The sequence below is a fragment of the Paramisgurnus dabryanus genome, chromosome 14, assembly GCF_030506205.2.
Source record: "Paramisgurnus dabryanus chromosome 14, PD_genome_1.1, whole genome shotgun sequence".
Taxonomy (NCBI): domain Eukaryota; kingdom Metazoa; phylum Chordata; class Actinopteri; order Cypriniformes; family Cobitidae; genus Paramisgurnus; species Paramisgurnus dabryanus.
In genome coordinates, this window is record NC_133350.1 from 17,831,272 (window position 1) to 17,852,869 (window position 21,598).

The 21,598-nt window shown below is 37.6% G+C and overlaps 1 protein-coding gene across 3 annotated transcripts in view; it reads left to right on the forward strand.

Moving 5' to 3' along the window:
- The window catches only part of tfeb (transcription factor EB), a 43,761-nt gene that overhangs the window by 1,115 nt on the left and 21,048 nt on the right, over positions 1-21,598 (forward strand). Inside the window, exons 1-2 of one of the 3 annotated variants that reach the window (XM_065241413.2) lie at positions 13,032-13,169; positions 16,492-16,583. The exons of 1 other annotated variant lie outside the window; for it this stretch is intronic. The gene's annotated coding sequence lies outside the window, so the exon portion shown is untranslated. Of the gene's footprint in view, positions 1-13,031; positions 13,170-16,491; positions 16,584-21,598 lie in introns of those variants that run through there. One more of the 3 variants, XM_065241412.1, reaches the window with a different exon arrangement.

The following is a 21,598-nucleotide window of genomic DNA, read 5'->3' on the forward strand; positions in this document are numbered from 1 at the left end:
ATGATCCATATCAGGAAGCGCATCACACTGTAATGTTTTAGTCAATTTTTTTTAAGTTCTGTAGTATATGGGAAATAATGGACATATCATTCATTGTGGCATCATACTTTAGCATAGTGTCATTTTCAATTTTGTGAGTAACAGGTGAATTCTTGAAAGTGTGTTTGTCCTGTAGTTATCTTAAGCATTGGATAGCCCGCCAAAGAAATTCAGTACATACTGTACATGTGGCTACAGTGCAATCCTGTATTCAGGTTTAGTTGAGCGCGTAAATAAACAATTCAGAGAGTTTTTTTGGCTCAGTGAAAACTGATAGTATAAAGTTAACCCTTTGATTGTTTATTGTCTTTCCCTTCTGATACCCATAAACACAAAGGGAAAAAAAACATGTAACATAGTAGAAGGTAAAGACAAATTCATAAAAAAAAAAAAATCTGGATGATTTTTCAAGATAGAGTGATGCCAAGTCTATGAAACTTTGTGGTTATGTTTATATACTTCTGCTGAATCATCCGAAGGAAAAAAATCTCTGACATGCCAGAAAATCAAGTTCACCTGCAGTTCACATCAGATATTCTGCAGAATGGGTTTATCCGTCATCACTGATGCTGGGAGATAAATTCACTGTACTGTCGCGGGTGTGGCACCACAATTTTGTTGGTCACACGTGGCAAAGTGTTTGACCAATGTGTGTACAGTAATCCAGCCAAAGTCAGGACACAGGGCGACAGTTGCCTGTTTGTTTTGATACAACTGAGTGATTTGCATCAGATAAATGCAGAGGAGGACACGCGTCTGATAAAAGGTGACTCCAGAACGCTCACCTCTCGCATAAACACTCAACAAAAACCGCATTTGTTGCTGCGCATTGGTATTCAAGTTGGCTTGCCTTGGGTTCATTTCCATTCCAATGTCATTGAGTCGGCTGCCATATCAGTATTTTAGTTGAACATAAACTACACTTGGGTTAATTCTAGATATGACCCCTTCTTTATGGCTGAATTAATTAGCTTTTATTTGAGGTACTTAATGCAACAATAAGTACACAACAATCGAATTCCTCCAATTTTTGATAGAGTCAAATACAATGAACTGAAGCTTTGTAACATTATTAAAAATCACTCAGGTCATTTACTAAATCAATTTAAGGATGACTTAGGTTTTTTTGAGGCAGATTTTACAGCAAATCATCATATGCTAGAGGCCTACACTCTCAGTATAAATGGTATGGACGCTGCTAGGGTGGTACCCTTTACAATCCTAATACATACATTTTAAGTCCACATATGTATATATTTGAGGTATTAATATGCACTGTTTGGTAACAAAGATGTTTTTTTTAAAGGGTACATCCCCAATGACAGCTTTTCTACCTTTGAGAGTGTAGATGCAGCCCCTTCCTATGAATATGAAACCAAATTTGGTTCCTCTCTGGTTGTTTTCACGATGCTGCTCTTAGGCGATACTTAAAGCTGATGGAGCGTGGTAAGAGAGAAAGCAATGGACCATGTAATGCAACAGCTGTTTTTGACAATGAATGAGGTTTTACTGACTAAGAAAGCCAAAGGAAGGGTGGACAGATGCAGTCCTCTGCTCTGTATCCAGGTGATACTGCAGACAGGACCCACGGCCATGGTTTTGAAGCCTTTAACCTTTAACAGTAGACTCAAGGCTCAATATAAGAGGTATGCTGTGTTGTCAATAGTGCTGTATATCTCACATTAGTTTATTATGTACTGTATGTGTGCTTATGCCTTGCAAACTAAAACGTTCAGATGTATTACATGTTGTTGTCGAATTGTGCTAATTTAATTTGCCACCATGCAAGTGTTGCTTGCATAAGTAATGGAGATTGCGCAAAAGATTTGTGGTAGTCGGAAACATTAGAATAATAATTAGTCATAGTAATGTTTCATATTGGATGTAGTGTTTTCCGACATGTTTATTGGTGCCTTGGTGGAGATACATTAGAGCTTAAACAAGTAAAACAAACTAAAGGAAAATGTATAATATAAGTAAGGAATAATTGACGACGGGCCATTGAATTATAAGAAAAAAATGCACACCCCTTGCACCGCGGGTGTGCATTATTTTCAAATAATTCAAAGGACTGGAGTCAATTATTCCTCTTATACCACGGTTACCACAACCATTGCTCTGGTGCCTATTTTTAAGACATTTGACAAGTTAGGTGTGCGGTTATTAATGCATACCCACTGAACATTTCTCAGCCAATCAGAATACAGCATTCAACAGACCCGTGGTAAAACACAAAAACAAATGTGTGAGAATATGTATGTTGTTACAAATAGTAATTAATCATATTTGTGGCAGGCCAAATACAGGTTAGCAGGGCAGGTAAACATCTGGAGTCCTATATAATCCTCTAACAGTTTTGAAACAACACCTTATTATGTAATGTAAAGTTGTGATGTCAATTACATAGCGTGGTTGCCAAATTCATGCCTACAGGCTGATGTGTGTTAAAACAGAACCAGGCAGTCCTGTTCTAATGTATACAGATAATGCAATATCCTGTTTCAGTCTCCTCTGCACTGTATACATTAGCAGGGAGTGAAGATAGAGCGCCTTCAGTGGCAACACTCTTTAAAAGACAGATACAAGTCAAACATGATTAATGTGTACAGTACATGAAGAGCATGGAAACACAGAGGTGGTGTGTACTCGGTGTGCTGGGGACGTGAAGGTCAAACTGTCCAGAATGGTTTTTGTTGCAGAGGCCCAGGGCCAGGTGCAACTGATCTTGTACCTGAACCCTGTGGAGAACAATTTCATCTAGACAGGACCACTTTCTAAAAGCTGCAGGTACATTAGTCCCCCTTGACTCTGTGACAGCGGGAAAACATTGGGCAGGGCTCCAGACTTACTTTTTTCACTAGGAGCACTGTGGCTCCCAACTGAAAATTTTAGGGGCACAACCAGAAAATTTTGGGGCACACACTGTAAATCAATATGCTTACCAAATATTCACATTTCTACTAATTTCCACTGTATTACTAATAAATACTTTAATGATAGATGCAGAAAGCACAATGTGCTGTTTCAAATTCAGTGTCACATCACAAAAAAGGTCAAATTTACTGGTCACACATGTGCGACTGGATGTAAAATTCAGTGGCACACTCTCAAATTTGGTGGCAGTCTGGAGCCCTGTTGGCACAGATTTATTTTGTTTAATTATGTTGATATTATTAACAGGAATACAATTACATTTTTAAAGATTTGTTCATTTAAATATGAACTTTCTATAAATTCTATATCAGTGGGATTGGAAGTTATCGACCTGTTGCCAAAATTGAATTGAAGGGATAGTTCAACCAAAAATAAAAAAAATTCTGTCGTAATATACATGTTGTTACAAACCTGCAGTGGGGAACCTTCAGGGCCTTCTACGCCTTCAGAGAAGGCCTTAAAAAATTAATAAAAAGATTTTTATAAATAAATAATAAATAATATAGTATTCAATAAAAATATGTTTTTACATTTTTAAATTTCTATTTAATTCAATTTAATACAATACATGTAATATATTTTCTCTCATCTATGTTCTAACGTTAAGCTTACTGTCAGGTTCATGTCATGAAAACATCTAATCCAATCAGAATCGTCTGTCTCTATTAAGGCCCGGTTATCTGGGTCATTCATTGGTTAGGACTTCATGAATCCCAGGGAAGGCCAAGCTATGTGTTTTGATGTGGAGAGTGACGGGCAAATTGACCAATCACGTTTTGATTTCAAGTGGGCGGGTGAAAAACAAAACATTGTAAGCCTTCATGAAGTCCTAAGCATGCAACAAACTGGATGCGAGCTGCCGTAAAACACCAAAGACGAAGATCATAGACGTTAATATTAATTCAGTCTAATGGCCCAAATCTCTGCGGTGAGAGTGGTTGAGGCAAATGGCGGAAAACGTGATTGACGTTGTGGCTAGCTTGATAGGGCTGAGGTAAAAACGAAATTACTTAAGCGCGTACTCATGAAGAGCACAGCTGGGAGAAGCGCGTGCAGATGAGACTGTGCATATGACGCGAACACGAGAAAAATAATGGGTTTAATTATACTTTTACTTCCTGACAGTTTCACTTGTTACGTGAGGATAGTAATGACTGACAGACGACGCCGAATTACATACAATATAATTTCCTAACTAAATCTGAGAGAATGCGAAAACATTCAAATATTTTTTTCCTCGCTATACCCGATGGGCAGGGCGGAGATACATTTTGGTAGCCCGACAAGAATTCGCAATAGCCCCGGGACCTCGGGGCTCGGGCTAGCGATTTTGCGAGCCCTGGATATCTTATAACAACAGTTATAAGCCACAAGGAGGTGCACTGAGAACGCAGGGTGCTATATTTCCCCTTATGAAAAAGACTAACAAGGCATCCTACAGCTAAAAATATATTTCCAAAAAATAAATTAAAGAACATAATTTAAGCTTGTTAAATGCAAATTTACAGAGCCCCTGTCATTACAGAGCAGCAGAATCTGTATTTGTGTTTATCAGTTAGATTAAAGTAATTTTAAACTTTAAAACTGCATTTAAAGGCAGACAATGCCCATTCTGTTATTTAACTTTGCGTGCTCAGAATTTTTACACGTTCACTGTATGATTTAACGAAATACGAATAGCTTAGTATTATGAATGGAGAGGCATTTGCACTTCATTGCATATTTTGAAGGCCCAGCTGAAGTACCCACGGTTCGCCACTGCAAACCTGTATATATATATTTTTTTTTTGATGAACACGAAGGAAGATACTTTGAGGAATGTTCGTAATCAAACCATTCGTGAGCCCCATTCACTTTCATTGTATTATTTTTTCCTACTATGGAAGTGAATGGGGCACACGAACAGTTTGATTACAAACATTCCTCAATAATCTTCCTTTGTGTTCATCAGAACAAAGAAATTTATACAGGTTTGAGTAAATTATGACAGAATTTTCATTTTTGGATGAATTATCCCTTTAAGTGCACTTACAGGTTTGCTTTACATACAACTTTGCTAAAAATAAATGTATTGTTTCACTTATGAAGAGCTCAGATGCAAATCCTGCTAAACAGCACCTCTGTCAAAAATGAGATATTGATATTAACCAAATGCTCTCTGCACATATTATATGTTCATCAAATACATAAATACAGTTTTGTTGGCAGAATCCGCTAAACTTTACCTTGACTTTTTTATCATAGTCCTCTAAGTACACAGAAGATTAATTTGATGAACATCACGCAAAACAACTGTAGATCACATTCAGGCAGTTTCTCATTCAGTATGCTGCAGCCTCCAGATGTTGCATACTGTATGCAGGATACATATGTCATAAAGCCTGGTTTAAGTTGCATTACATTCGCAAGTCATATGCATATTCCAAAATTTACGATTAACTTAGAATAATACTCAATCGTAATATTCTGAAATAAGACGTCTATATGATGTACTATGCAGCCTACAAATGCAACCGTAAGTGAGGGAGCCAAAGAAGCAGTTGGAATATCTGGCAGTGTTGAAAATTGTGAACAATTGTGTTCTGAGAAACAGCCTCAGACTTGTGGGTAGCCTACTTGGGCCTAAATACAACACAAATGTGGCAGCCACATGAATGACAGCACCCCCTAATGTGGTTTTCAGTTTCTTCTTTTTTACATTCTGACATTCATCATTCGCTATCATGTTTCTAATTGCATCTTTAGTGATTTTGCAACTGTTTACTGTCATGTCCAAAGAAGTGGACTTTTGAGAAGTGGAGGTTTTTCCCAAAAAAAGCTTGCATGCACTTAGAGGGTTTTGTGGTGAAATGCAGTCAAATCTGTTAAATACCAGTGTAATGACTAAAGTGACATCTGTGAAAATAAGCTGTTTTAATTACTGACTTATAACATATTCATTGCCATAAAAGTGAAAATACTGAAACTAAACAGACTTTTTTCATGTTTAAGTGCTATAATTGGGTCCCCAGTGCTTGTATCATTCTAAAAAATTGGAAAAAGATCAACCCAGTAAGTAACTTAGTTTTGGTAAAACCATTCTCTGCAAGCATGTAAAAAATAGGTCATTGAAATTGGGCTCCCCTTGTGATGTCAGAAGGGGATAATACCGCCCCTTAATCTGCACTATCCAACCACGGCAATGCCATTTAGTGCAGAGATGAACTCATTTGCATTTTAAAGGACACACCCAAAAACAGCAAATTTTTCTTCACACCTACAAACATGTTATAATAAATTATCTATATGATATTTTGAACTAGAATTTCAAATACGTTCACTGGGGACACCAAAGATTTATTTGACATCTTAAAAAATTGTGTCTTGTGAATTGCCCCATATAAAGGGGTTTTGCATCTGAACTTTTTGTATGTTAGCCAACTGGAGTCATTTAGATTACTTTCATTAAAATCTATATGCTTTGGAGCTTCACCATGTTGGCTTCCATATAAGAAGATAGCGTGACAGCATTTTAATATGAAATGATTTGATTGTGTTCAGCTGGGAAAAGGAAGTCATACATCTTGGATTGCATGAGAGCGAGTAATATATGAGAGCAATATTCCATAGTTGGGTGAGCTATTCCTTCGAGGATATTTTGGTATTATTTTAGGTCACCATTTGATGTCAAAATCTGCGTCCTAAAACAACAAATACAAAAACATCAGAGTACGGTCTGTCATAGCAAACCCAATGTGTCACCCTTCATATCTCTCAGAGCTAAACATGGACACGGTTCCTTTCTTTAAACTCTGACTAAGGGTCCAAGCATGTCATCTCTCTCTCGACACACAAGCCAGATAGGCCAATGGCTGGCATAGTTGCCATACTGTAAATAAATGGTGCTGGCCACCATTACAGTTTGAGTGAGGGAGCCAAAGAAGGTGCTGGAATATCTGGCAGCGGTGACAATTGTGAACAATTGTGTTCTGCTGTCACCAATGCTCCTAATCTCCCAGCACATCTCCAGGCATTCCTTGTTGAAGCTCTTGCTGACAAATCAGGAATGCAGGTGAGCTAGTTTTTCCCACTCGTTTGTTTCACTAGCACAACATTGGCGTTATTAGCCGTAAACAGTAGTTTAGCGCAACTTCGGGATTCCCCTTTTGCCGTTTTTTATGTCATTGCACAACGCATGAGTCACTTCGCAGTTCCCTATGTGTGATCAGAAAAGTAATGCTGGTTTAGACGTATAGTCACATCCTAGACATATCTTTTGTGTGCCTGTCTATTCCATAGGCTATTGTCAGGAACACAACAGCTCCTTGGTCATGAACTTGTCCTCCTACACAGGAGCCGGGCATTGCTATAGCCCCGCAGCTGTTCGACCAATGAAAAACAGTCTTGTGTCTGCCGTTCCCTCTCTGCACCAAAATAATACTGTAAATACATTGTTGTCTGTTTTTAGTTTATTAAAACCGCCTCAGTGTACATGCGCACAAGGGTTTGCTTGTCTAGCCAGTTGAATGTCAACAGGCAGTTGAAATCCTGTTTTTGCTACAATCTGCGTAACACTGTGTTGGCTTAGATCGTTTCAAAAGCCCTCCAGTAAGGTCTCTTTGGAGGAAAGGTCACTGCTGGTTTGAAAGCTCTGTAGAGGTCACGCTGTCTGAATAGAAATGCATGCTGGCTCACCTTTTATTACCTATTATGCACTTTTTAAACAAAGCTATGGAGAAAACAAATCACAAAATCCCACCAAAAGGGGAATCTTACAGAGTGCAGAGCAGTAAGGTGCTTTGTTTTTAGTATTGATGTAAAATACCTCCTAATGAGTGGAGACAAATATACGCAAGACTTCAGTAATCTCATATATCTGCAGAGTGTAAACACTGTGGCTTTAATGGTGCTTTTAACAGTTCTTTGTTTGTTTAAAGCGACACTCTAGCCAAATATCAGAATTACCCAATGATGTACTCACCCTCAAGCAATCCGAGATACATGTCCATTATCTTTTAGACGAACACATTTGGAGTTAATTTAGCAAATGCCCTTGTTTTTCCAAGCTTATAATGGGAGAAAACAGGGATAAGGCAACATCTTCTGGCTTTGAAGCCTAATAAAGTGCATCCATCCTTCAAAGAAAGTAATCCACACAGCTTCAAGGGGTTAATACAGGTTTTTTGCGTGTAATCAATGCAATATTGTAAGAATTTTTTAAAAACTTTATAAACTGTAATAACTAGCTTCTGGTAATGACACCATCTTATGCCAAGTTTAGACCGCATGATTTTCAAAGTAGTCGGGTCCCAGATTTTTTCACCGTGCATGACTATCTGGGTAGCGTTCAGTCGCTGCTGGGTTGACACTACACGATGGATTAGAGATGTAGTCTGGCCTTAAAAGTTAGGCCCGAGATGACCGGAGCCCGAAAGAATTCGGCCGAACCTGAAAGTACATTTTGATTGTGATTGACAGCTTTTTAAAAGCCCGAACCCATTTACAGAATTTAATTTAATTTAAACCGGTTTTAACATTATTTATTCATGACTAACTTGGCTACATGCCACTTGGAAGTTGAAACAAAGAAATAAAATAAGTCATCTGTAACATCATAACGTCTCACTCTAAATAGGCCTATGCAACACTATAAAAAGGCCAACATGCCAATAAAAATTATAATTTCTTAACACATTAAATTAAGTATTTGGCAAAAACACAATTAATTACGATTTTCTTGGCAGATATGGCTAGGAATTATATTCTCAAACTGGCATAATTATCAAGGACTTTGCTGATGTAACATGGCTGCAGCAGGCGTAGTAATATTACGCACTGCCCGAAAATAGTCCCCATGGTTACTTTCAATGGCAGGTGCTAATGGTCTAATCAGATTCAATGGATTGTGCTAAGCTATGCTAAAAGTGCTAGCGCCAAACTCGGAGATCATCTGAATGGATTCCACAACGGTAAGAATCAAATGTTTAACTCTAGGGGAGCTGGAAAATACATGTTTTTGTTGAGGAAAATTCAACCCACTGTAAATGGCTTCAGTTGAGTCCTGCGCTAACTGATAGTGCATCCAGCAAGATTGAACTTGACCGCTCATTTACCGTGCAAAGCCAGAGCGCAAGCCTGTGTAAAATGTTAGAAATTAAGCCTGTCGGGTTCGGGCAAAGACCTTCAGCTCTACGATGGATTGGTGACAGGGGGATTCACACTGCATGACTTTACCATAGGAAGAATTGGCGACAACTTTGTCCCTTTCCTCAAACTACGTCTCCCAATCAAATGCGCACGAGAAGTGACAAGAAAACAACGCAAGGTCATGCGTGCAAGACCGGAGTTCTCACGTAAAACTGGGATTATTATTAAAAATGGTAGCCCGCAAGAAGCTTACCATACAAATTGCATGTGCGCTCATTTGCAGCGAAAAAAGAAGAAAATAAATAAAGATTATGAAGAAGGCAATGGTTGGGGAGACTCCTCCCCGAACTTTCAGCTGCCTTTTATATTGCTCTCTCATTGGCTGTAGGTCATTAAAGATGTAATTGTCAGTCAGAACACATTTCACACAGCATGATTTGAATCGCTGACAGGTCCAGATATCTAGCATGCCAGATATTTCACACGTGTCTTGTAGGTGATTCTCTCAGATCGGGTCTTTGATAGTTCACACTGTTTGATTGTCACTCACGTGAACGAGCACCAATTTGCCTGTGATTTCGGGCATTTGTTGGCGATTTCTCAAAATCTGTTGGCGAGTCAAAATCAGGGCTAAAATCATACAGTCTGAACTCAGAATTAGACTTACACGATTTACAAGAGTCACTGCGTAACTACCCATGGCGACCAACGCTCACCACGCTTAAACACTTGCGTGAATCGTGTGAGTCCAATATGGCGCAGTTATCTGAAGCTTGTTATTACAGTTTATAAAGTTTGAAATCTGGATATTTTTCTTACAATAGCGCATTGATTTCCCGCAGACGATCTTTATAAACCCATTGGAGCCGTGTGGATTACCTTTGTCAAGGATGAATGCATTTTTTGGGGGGTTTAAAGTCAGAAGTTGTTCCCTGATCCCTGTTTTTCACCATTATAAAGCTTGGAAGAGCAAGGACATTTACTAAAACATCTCCAAATGTGTTCCTCTAAAAGATGATGGACATATGTATCTCATATTGCTTGAGGGTGAATAAATCATGGGGTAATTTTGATATTTGACTAAGTATCACTTTAAGCAGACTAGCATGTCAACAATGATTTAGTTTGTCTGACTGATGCCAGTTGATTTGCAATTTTGATTGGTGGTAAATGAAGCAATAAATTATTCCTGAAGCTGTAAAAATATATATTTTTGAAGTGTCATTATACATTATGCAATACGATAATGCTTTACGTTTGTAAAATTCATTTAAATTATATTATATTTTTTTAAATGGAAAATTATATTATCAGGATTCATGTTTCATAATGTTATTTTTTTAAGAGCATCATCGCTCTTTCTTGTCAATCTCTCTGCTGCCCTAAAACTTTGATTATACATAACTTTGTGGAAGCATTAAAATCATTCATTTATTGGATACCATTGCGACATGTATATTCCCATATGAACTTTTGCAGTATTCCAATAATTTTAGTATATCTTGCAGCCCTACTTTATATTTGTAGCTATTTTGTGCCACATTTATTACATTATTATCACAATGAGCCTGTTATGGATAAGGCATCATGACATTGCTGACCTGTAGTGACAGTCTGTTAAAGTATACAATATAAAAGTCTTTAATAAATCCAAACATGAGGGAAATCCAAAACAAGAACCATGAAAAAACCTATGAACATAAATAGAAACAAAACAAAACACCTACAATACCCGACCAGGGACAATAGACAACATTGGGGTATATATACACAAGGACTAATCAAGGATAACAAGAAATACCTGGACACAATTAGGGTGGGTTAACATGAAGACTAGAATAACCACGATACAAGGACTACAAAATGACAAGGCAACTTCAAAACAAAAAACATCAACACAAAACACAGAACCCTGACAATGACACAGTTTCACATTTTCACTTACAATACAGCTTGGCATCAAAACAGAATCTTTAAACTTCCGTAAAATGGCCACAGGAAGTTTTGCTGTCTCATTCTAAATCTGGCAACTTGGTTTTGTGGCCTTGTTGATCTGTGATAGATTATTTATTGATTTACAGTAGATTTGCATTTACCGCCGTACGCATACTAAAACGCATATAGAAAATAATGACTACAAATAATAACTACAAAATAATACTCTTAAGTGAATACTTATAAATTCCTCCTAATATCAAATTAATATTAATTTTTTAAATAATATAAGACCTGTAACCATCATTTCAGACATCTTAATAGAAGATACGGTGCCTTTTTAAATGCCACATTCCTATAATGCAGAAATTAGGTTGTTTTTCATCTGCACATGATGTGTATCATGGGTGGGGATTATTCAGTCATAATGCAATACTCATTTCTTGTAAGCAACATCTTGCTTCCTCTTAAATCAGACCTCCATTAATGTCTGTCTGTCTGCTGTGAACCTTGCAAATGTCACCATAGTCTGTGGCACATAATCTTGTGATGTGAATTAAAACAGGCCTCTGTATTTGAGTTTGACACAGTGGATGTTAAGGATCTGTACTAGGCACAGATTAGGGAACAACTCAGTCAGGAAGTGAATTAATGGCCCATTTACTACACACAAAAGAAGTGTGTCTTAAAAAATGAATCAGATATGCACTTTACAAAGTATGCACAGTTTATCAGAAATATGCACTGCTTATGCAATTGAACGCTTTGGATGACCACTGGGGGGAGACAGACTGTTAAAGCTGTCGTCTTTTTACAGCACCAAAGTAACATCTTAAAGCAGGGGTGGGCATTTTCTGGCCCTGGAGGGCAACTGTCCTGCAAAGTTTAGCTCCAACCCTAATCAAACACACCTGAATGTCATTTCCAAGTCATACTGAAGCCATTGATTGGGATTTTCAGGTGTGTTTGATTAGGGTTGGAGCTAAACTTTCCAGGACAGTGGCCCTCCAGAACCAAGAATGTCCACGTTTGTCTTAAAGGTATATGGGTTGATCCAGGAGCACTTTTTGCCACTGCCCTATCGGATGATATTGTGCATTATCATTAATGAGCACAGCCTCTGTGGTACAGTAACAATCACAACCGTGTTATTTGTTAACAACCTCTCTCACGCAATTATGTTTATGCAGCCGTCTTTGTTTCACATGTGACTTCATTGCTGCCTCAAAAGAGGAAAACCAAAACATCTGAGTGCAAAGTGTGATATTCATATCTTTCAGTTTTGTAAAGTTGTCACCAATATCATGTGAGAGCCGAAAACCACATCATCGCGCTGAAACATCTGGAGAACACGCTAGGGGCTTTTTAAATTGTGGTCCGGTGTCAGTAAATGAATTAAAAAGTCTTTGTCATCAATTTGTAGTGATTTCTAGATTACTTGTGAATGTATTAGTATAAATGTGTCATCCAAATCAACAAGTTTTAATGCTTGACCAAAATTTATAAAAACACTTAAAAAATCATAATCCACTGGGAAGGTTTAGAAAATGTATTGATATTACCAAAGCTTAATCAGAATATGTATGTAATATATAGTTTATTATATGCAGCTCTAGGTAATTTACGTAATTTATTGCAAGTTACAATTAATGCATCTGTCTTAGTACAAAGTGTAAATGTATGTACATACATCCACATGAGTGTTTTGCTTACCCACTCAAAACTGTGACTCACCATATACACCCCCATATTTAACCTATTCAACCGAGAAGCGGGTTCAGGGACAATAAGACACCCTTGTCCATTTCTTTCGGAAGCTCATGGGGTTTGGTCATTTAGGGGAAGTGACAGCGGAGAAGTTGTGGAGACTATACTGTAAGACTTCATGACTAAGGATTTCCCTGTGACTGTTTGATCGCTCTCTCTCTCCATCTCTATCTCTGTGGCTATCAGTCACGGGTGGTGACCGTATAAGAGCGAAGCTTCACAACATGAATGCTCAGTATTCTGTTGTAGCACCACTGGGTTTGGACTAGGCTGTGACTTACATGAGGATTGTGTGTGTTTGTGTGAATAACTGGACAAGACGTTCACTAGCCGCCGGCCCTTTTTGCCGTTACTGCATATAATATAAGGTATGGCGATTCTGTATGAGGACGGATATTATTGTAAATCAGAGATTTTTGTGCAAACTCAGTCAAAGTGAATGAATACTCACTTTGTTGGAGGTTAAATTTGATTTACTCAGGCATTTTGTTATGTTATAAAAGGTCACCAGATATAGACATTGCTGGTTGTAAATCATTGCATTATGTTTTTTCTAAACTTTGTTTTGGCTTAGCATGTGTCGTCGTGTTATAGGTCAGATTTGTACTTGTAGCTTTTTTTACCTAATTTTGGACATGAGTGTATATGTATGAATATAATGCATTGTGAGAGGCACATAAAAGGCTCAGATGGAATCTCTGGACTTTTTTCACATTCCTGTGCTAATCTGTAAAATGTTGTGGAATGGATACTTGATAAAATGTGCTGAACAGAACTAAGTGTAGTGCAATATTATTTGCATTTATTTGAACAAACATGCAAGGACACAGAATGTGAAATAAATGTTAGATAACTAAAGTCTCCAATGCACAATATAGGTCCTTATGGACAGTATCTTTCTTCCTCATCACCTTTAAAGCAATAGTTCGTCCAAAAATGAAAATTAGGGGAGAACCGGGGCAAAAGTAATGTGGGACGAAAGTAACAAAGCGATTTTCTCTGAGCCCTGATAACATTTGCATCCCAAACTATGACAGCATCTTTAACACACAAACCCTTGACAGACCTGACAAATATCTCGTTATTTACTCACCGTTTTCCGCATGTAGATCCAGAAAGGTGTTTTCAACCATGATAAGTAAATTCCAAAAGCGGTCATTTTTTTCTTATAATGCGTTGTGTTTCTGGTTTCATGTGTTACAATACTGATCAATCTACAGGTTATTTAGTGCTCTAACACATCCTGAAGTTTGACTTCTCAGAGTTTTTCAAAATAAAAGTTAAATCAAGTTTAAATGTGAAGAGATCCTGTCGGAACGAAAGTAATACTTGTTTTTTCCCCCCGCTGCTAATACTGTTGTATATATTGAAAATTTATATTTATTATTCTAATTTAATTTAATTTTCATAGTGTTCAAACTGTTGAATTTTTTTTTTTATTCTCAACAATTTAAGATTGTGCTGTTGGTTGCTTTTGAAACATTTGATAAAACTGAAATTTAAAATAATTTCATTATTTATTACAAAGATAAATGACAAAACAAAGTTTGCAATTACATATTAATGAGGTCACAGTCATGTATATTTAATTAAAACAAGTGTAACACAATAATCTATCTTGCTTTGTTGTGTTACTTTCGTCCCTGCTTTCAGGGTCAAAAGTAACATTTCACTACTCATGTTTAAAGTAAAATTATCCTGAAGTCGTTTTACATTTTTTCAAAATTCCACCTGGTATTAATAGAAAACATTTGTGAGTTACTGACCACAGCAAAAATATATCTCTGTCTAAAACATTATCTTTTAAAATTAAGTTTTTCTGAAAAATTTTACTTTCTGCTCTCCCCTACCCCATGATTTACTCGCCCTCAAGTCATCCGAGATACACATGTACATAATCTTTCAGACGAACATTTTCAGTTATTTTAGAAAATGCCTTCGCTTTTTCAAGCTTTATAGCATTTGAAAATGGGGATTGCTTCCTTCAAGCCCATTGAATGTGCAACCCTCCTTCACAAAAGTAATCCACATGGCTGAAGGGGGGATAAATAAAGGCCTTCTTAAATGGGTGCAATTTTGTAAGAGAAAAATAAATATCTTCCGTTAAAGGCCATTGCGCATTATGCGTACCATACAATGAGTATGATCCATTGAGAATAGAATCTCGCGAGAACCCTGCGTTGTGAGTTGTTTTAGCTACAGAGATGGATAACTCAATATCCTCTTGTTTTATATCGAAATCCTCCACCATTTTCTTTAAAATCCGAAAAGTCAAAATGAAAGTAAAATGAAAAACTGTAATTTGTTTTGAAATATTGTTTTTTTTAACAAAATACCTATCTGTGAGCCCTCTGCTTGGCTATGCTGATAATCCATTGTGAATGCAGAGGAGTCAAAGATGGCGTCGCTATTTATTTTGTTTGTAAAGTTTTAAATATAGATATCTCTCTTACAAAATCGCATCAAAAGGCTTGAAGGAAGTAGACCCCATATTAAACCGTTATAAAGCTTGGAAAAAGTAGGACATTTTCTAAAATAACTGGGGATGTGTTCATCTGAAAAATGATGGACTTACAGTACTGTGCAAAAGTCTTAGGCCCCATCACCAGCTTTGTTGTTTAGCAAAGTTTTAATGTCCATCCATATTTAAATTATTTTTTACTCTTTTTTTAAGATACAAGGAGAAAATACAGGAAATATGTACACAAAATTAAAAATAAAAATTTTTTCAGAACTAAATGTCTTCTTCAGGCATCAGTCAGTATTTTAATTGATTGATTGATTGAATTTATTTAATTGTATCGACCACAATGTCTTACACAAAAACACAAAAAGACATCAAATACAATTGAGGATAAAAACACAATAAAGTCCAAGACTTATTTCCATTGTGGTCCTCATATATTTAGTGTGACCCTCTTGGCACGAAACACATCTTGAGCTTTTTTGAGAAGACTGAAGTCCTGAAGTCATTTCATTAGAAATAGAAATGAGGATTTAATTTTATTTAGGTTTAAGAGATCCTGCAACTGCCTGCTATTGCTCAAGTGGAAGGGGAGTTTACCCTAAATACTTGACACTTCAGCTTATACTTTTATACTGTTATTAATACTACATACACATTTCCTATATTTTCTGGTTGTATTCTAATAAAGCGACTGAGAAATAATTATATATGATCACTATACAATTGCAAAAACAACAAATCTAATGGTAGCATGGTGCCCTAAGACTTTTGCACAGTAAGTAGTGTATGTATCTTGGCTTGAGGGTGAGTAAACCATGGGCTCATTTTAATTTTGTGGCTGAACTATCCCTTTAACTTGGATTCTTGTGTTCAACTAAATGTGTATTCATATGCATAAGTATGTAAACAGTCAGTGTAATAAATAGCTTCAGGTGGGTGGCTCTATAAAAACTAATATACTCTACTTCAATTCTCACACAATTTGAAAAAAAATAAAAACGTTTTATTAGATATTTCACACTTTGTCAAGGTTATCACATATCTTTAAATAGATATATCTGATATACACCTGTTGCCTGTTACTTGACCATTAGCAACAGCACAACTGCAGCATTCTCAATCCGGTCATACTGGGATTCTTCCGGCCGGACACCTTTTAATAACTCATCTGCCACACAGAAAGGATTGCCACGCTAATTCTCATCTCTGTGTTTCTCTTCCAGTCTTCAGCCCACTTATAAACGGGCACACAGTCATGTAGAGAGGAGAGAGTCGAGGACACCCAGGTCACTTTCAGCACTTTCGTCACAAAGAGGTAATTGTGAGATGAATTTCTCACAGTGAAACATGAATAAAGACTAAATACACCATTCAGCGCATGTCAAAATACAGCTGTCCCTGTCTGTTTGGAGAATCCACGTGCCCGTTTGTGTATTTTCCTGTAAATGTAGTCAAAAGTGGATAGTTGAAAGCATTAGGGTTGTAATTGCGTTGTTTTTTCTGAGTAATCTGGGACTAAGGTTGAAAGGTTTCTTTTATTTTTGTATAATGCAAGTGCAAAGTTCTCAACTTACACAATTGTACACAACTGGCCCACAAAGGCAAAATACAAGCATATAAAAATCATAAGCAGCCTGTCAGAAAACGTGATGCTCTGTTTATGGTCCTTTCCTTTTTCAGTCCAAGATAACGCTTTGCACGTGGCTCAAGCAGCACACAGCAGCATTTAAGATATTAGATGATACAGAAAAAAGCGAAACGGTCAATAGCAGCATTGTCTTGTAATGATACACAAAAATATCCATTCATTCAGATTCAAAAGACCAAGGCTGAAGAGGCAGTGGTGGTTTGTGTTTGCTTTGCATAAAAAGAGAACAGTGAATGTTTTGAAACCCACAGGTCATCATAGTCTCTAGGTAAATTGAACTTAAAATAACAAAGTTTGACAACACGCTAGTGAATAATCTATCTTTATAACATACTACATTTTATGTAGCATCTCGACTGAGAATTTTGTGTCAGCTATGTTTTTTTATTAAAGGTGCCGTTCTTTCTGTGTTTTTGAAGCTTTGATTGTGTTTACATTGCACAATATAACATGTTTTCATGTTGTTTCACGTGTAAAAAAACGTGGTATTTTTCAAACAATTTACTTATCTGTATAGCGCTGTTTTCACTGTCCTCAGAACAGGCTGATGTCTTCCTTGTTCTATGAAGTCCCTCCTTCAGAAATACGTAACGAGTTCTGATTGTGTAGTTCTTTTTAATGTGTTGTGATTCGATAGCAGCTTAGCTTGCCGTTAGCTTAGCTGGTGACTGACGTATTCCTGTGGGCGGAGTTTAGTCAAAAAACTGTTCTACTGACGTCATTAAAGCAGGAAGTAGAGGGCTGTAGTCCAAACCGGCCGTTCGCTGTAGGTTTTGAAAGGCGAATTCTGTTAAAGAAAATGTATTGCCTGGCAGTGAACTTTGAGCTTTATCATTTTACATGTATTATTTATGCTATTATAGTAACATTACACACTAACTAGAATTTAAAAAAACGGGATCAGAAAGAACGTGACCTTTAATCATTGTGTAAATATTGGAAGGGTTTTAATTGCTAGTTTTGTTTATTGGGGATTCCCCCAGCATTTTTCCTAACTTTTGCCCCTGTCTATGCCCCTTAGGATACTATATGTAATTTAAATTGGCATATGACCAAATTGCCTGAATGCTGGTAAATTTTTGCAAGTGGTCATCTTTTTCTAACATTTGGTTAGTTTGGATTTTCTATACGCTGTGCACAGATATAGTTATTTATAAAATTGTGTATAATTTCTTAACTTCAGTCCAGCATCTGTGGCTATATTCATGGATAGAACCAGTTAATCATTCTACACAAGTTAAGGCTGAAGTATGGTCTATTTTTAGGTGTACGCAATGCGTAGCGGGCCAGCATAGTTACGTGTTTGAAACCGCCAAGGAGCAAGTGGGAAGCAAAAAAATTGTGACAAGTCAATCATCCATGTACTTGATGGTTCCCATACAGTCTGCAATCTGTGCCCGGTGCAATTTTTGTCATTAGAATAGTGCACGCGTACTGTACGCGCATTGCCAGATTTTTGAAAACCTGCGTACTAGGTCGCGCATACAGGAGAATGTAGTATGTAGCCGAAGAAGAGCTGCATTGCATTTCGTGTCGCAATGTGCATGCCTTGAACATGTGTTTATTTCAAATAAACTATACTTTGCAAGTTTTGTGCGCTCGACCGTGCGTGTACGTTCACGTAAAAAACAGACTATACTCTGGGCTTAAGGCCGAAGTATGGTCCATTTTCTATGCGTACGCGAGGGTCCGGGTACATGCATGGCTCAATTTTCATCTGCATGTACTATCACATGCTTTAAACCCCTAGGTTCAAATTGCAAATTGTGCATACGGCGATTGTTAGCGCAAACATATGAGTCAAATAAACTATGGCTTTGCAAGTCTTCCGGTAAAAAAAACAGACTATACTCTGGGCGTAGATCCGAAGTAGGGTAAATTTTTACATGTATGTATGCAATGGTCCGCATACATGCATAGCGCAATTTTCGTCTGCATGTACTGTACTGTACTGTACACATGCCTTGATCACCTAGGTAGTGGTTCTCAAACTTTTTCGGCGTGTAGCCCCCTAGTGTACGGTGCATCCCTTCATGGCCCCCAACGAAAATTGATGACATAAAACTTAAAATTTTAATTAAACAAAACATTAAATTATTCAATGTAGTGCTGTTGGTTAGTAGCCTTATTTTTCTGAGGTTTAATTAGACAGAATTTACTGTATTTTATAAAATGTCATTAAACTGGGACCCCTCTGGCACCATCTCAGGGGCCCCCAGTTTGGGAACCACTGCCCTAGGTCCTGCATGCAGAAGTATGTAGCATGTAGGCCACGATTGCAAATTGTCGCAATGTTAATTGTCAGTGCAAGCATACGAGTCAAATAAACTGTGGTTTTGCTGTGCGTTCGACTGTGCACGTACAATCTTGCGTAGGCGTAAAAAACAAACTATATCCAGGGCTTTAATCTAAACACAAGTTGGGGAAGGACAATTTGGCATCTGTAATTCACCTGCTTGTCTTTGGACTGTGGGGGGAAACCAGAGTACCTGGAGTAAACCCACGCTAACACAGGTAGAACATGCAAACTCCACATCGAAATAAAACCGGAGTGAAGTAAAACAGGATGAGGACAGCAGAATCTGTAAAAGTAAAAGCAGAAGTTCAACAGGTTTGTTTGCATGAGTTTGGGAGTGAGCTCATCGCTGTGTTGATGAAAGCTCAAGAGGCATGACCGATCTACACATGACCCAAGTATAATTTGGACATCTTTCTATATTTCCGTAAATCATGGGACCCCAGATGTATTCAGTTTATTAAAGGGCAACACTAGCAGCAACAAACCAAAAACCGTCTGTCTAAGTTAGTTTCACATTCACTGTGGACATTTAGGTGACATTTTCGAATGCGCAAATAGGTAGTCCCATCCTAAACTCATCCTCATTGCTTAAGAAGTTGACAGGTGCCAACAAGAAATTAAAGTAAAATCAATGAGAGAAATCAAACTTTGATGCTCCTAATCGCAAAATGTAATTATCAGACTCCATCTTGAATTTCACAGACAGGGCCATGGCTGTACTTCTAGTTGTCTTTCGATAAGGCACCGAAAACATACGCATTAGGTTTCAAGACTGTACTGCTTTAGAAGTTAATAACGATTGGTGCTTTAAAGGAATTTCATTCCCAATTTTAACTATGCTAAAGGTTTTTGCTCATATATTAAGTTTCATTTTAGTATGAGTCAGACAGTAGAGTTCTGCTTTCATTTCATCTCTTTAAAGATTACAATAATTCTTGACTGCTTTGCAAGCACAGTTTAGTCATTTACTTTATTGTTGGGAAACAATGTTTTATCTGGTCAGAATTTTGTAACACTAGCCACATTTACATGCAACCAAATAATTCGTTTGCAATCATATTGATGGCTGAATCCGAAAAACTTTCATGTAAACACGATTGAGGTCGATCGGATGCAAATTTTGGATCGTATTGAAAGAGCTTTGATCCTATCATCAGGAGAAATCTACGAATGTTAACATGTTAACTAACTGAATTGTAACATACTGTATCTTGAATTCTCCTGCCATGTCTGAGATCTGCTTTGTCAAAGCCCAAAGGAAAAGTGGGGGCATCTTATTCAGAATCAAGATGTTAGCTTGTGACTGACTGTATGTTACTTCTTTTAGCTTTTCAGAGAATTGACACTTTTGATTTTCTTAAAGAAAAGAGGAAGAAACAAAGGGGAGACTCCAACCCTGTCTTCCTCTTGAGAGCCGTCCTTTCCCCTCTCGCCCAACCCGGCGGGTGTTAATCCCTCACGCAGGCGTGAATCTGTAGAACGTGTCCGAAAAGTTGGCACAAGCATTGAAAGTTCACCGTGTGCTGCAGAGGCCTAGAATTTACACACCGGTGGTCTGTTACCCCGAGGGAACAGAGTGTCTCTGAAATGAGGAACAGAAAGTGTGGGTGTTATTTTTGTTCCGCTTGCCTCACTGAATTGTAAATCGGGGTGGTTGTAAATCAGGGTGGGAAGAGGAGGTACTGTAACAGACCCCTAGCAGCCCTTTCTATGTAATGTGCAGTGTGCAAAAGCCACCACACCACTGTTTGTTGCCGATTGATTTATATAAGTCAATGGATCGATGTAGATTCCCCCAAATCATTGCATGGTTCACTTAATCTTTCTGCAGAATGTTGAGCAACAACATCCCATGCAAATTTTGATCGGTGCTTTTTGCTTGCGTGTTTAATTCATGTGCTCCTTAACGTTGCGCAACCTCACACGAGTTTAAGTCGACCTGACATCATTTCCTGTTTACATTCTTTCCAACCATTTCCTATTTTTATTACACTGTCCATATCAATAAAGTGGCACAAAGGACTAAACATTAAAAACAAAAAAGCATGCATGTGTGTCTGTGTGTGAGTATTATAACCCATGCATACTCCATCTGTCCTGCAAATTAAATGAACGTTATTTCTTTCATCATTCTTTGATGTAAAAATGCCACGATTGGTTGTCTGCTGAGACAATAGGGCACTTTGATTTGTGTATGCCAGTGTATGCCTGGCATTTGCTGACTGGTGGAGTGGGAGAGTTCTGTAGTGAAGCAACGTCACAAATGAAGGTGGCGTACGCACAGACCAGCTTCAGTACATGCCGCCTTTATACAGTACATCGGTATGTTTAGGATTTTCCACAGATGCTCTGTATTAGATGTGAGTAAAAATGTGTAAAAGAT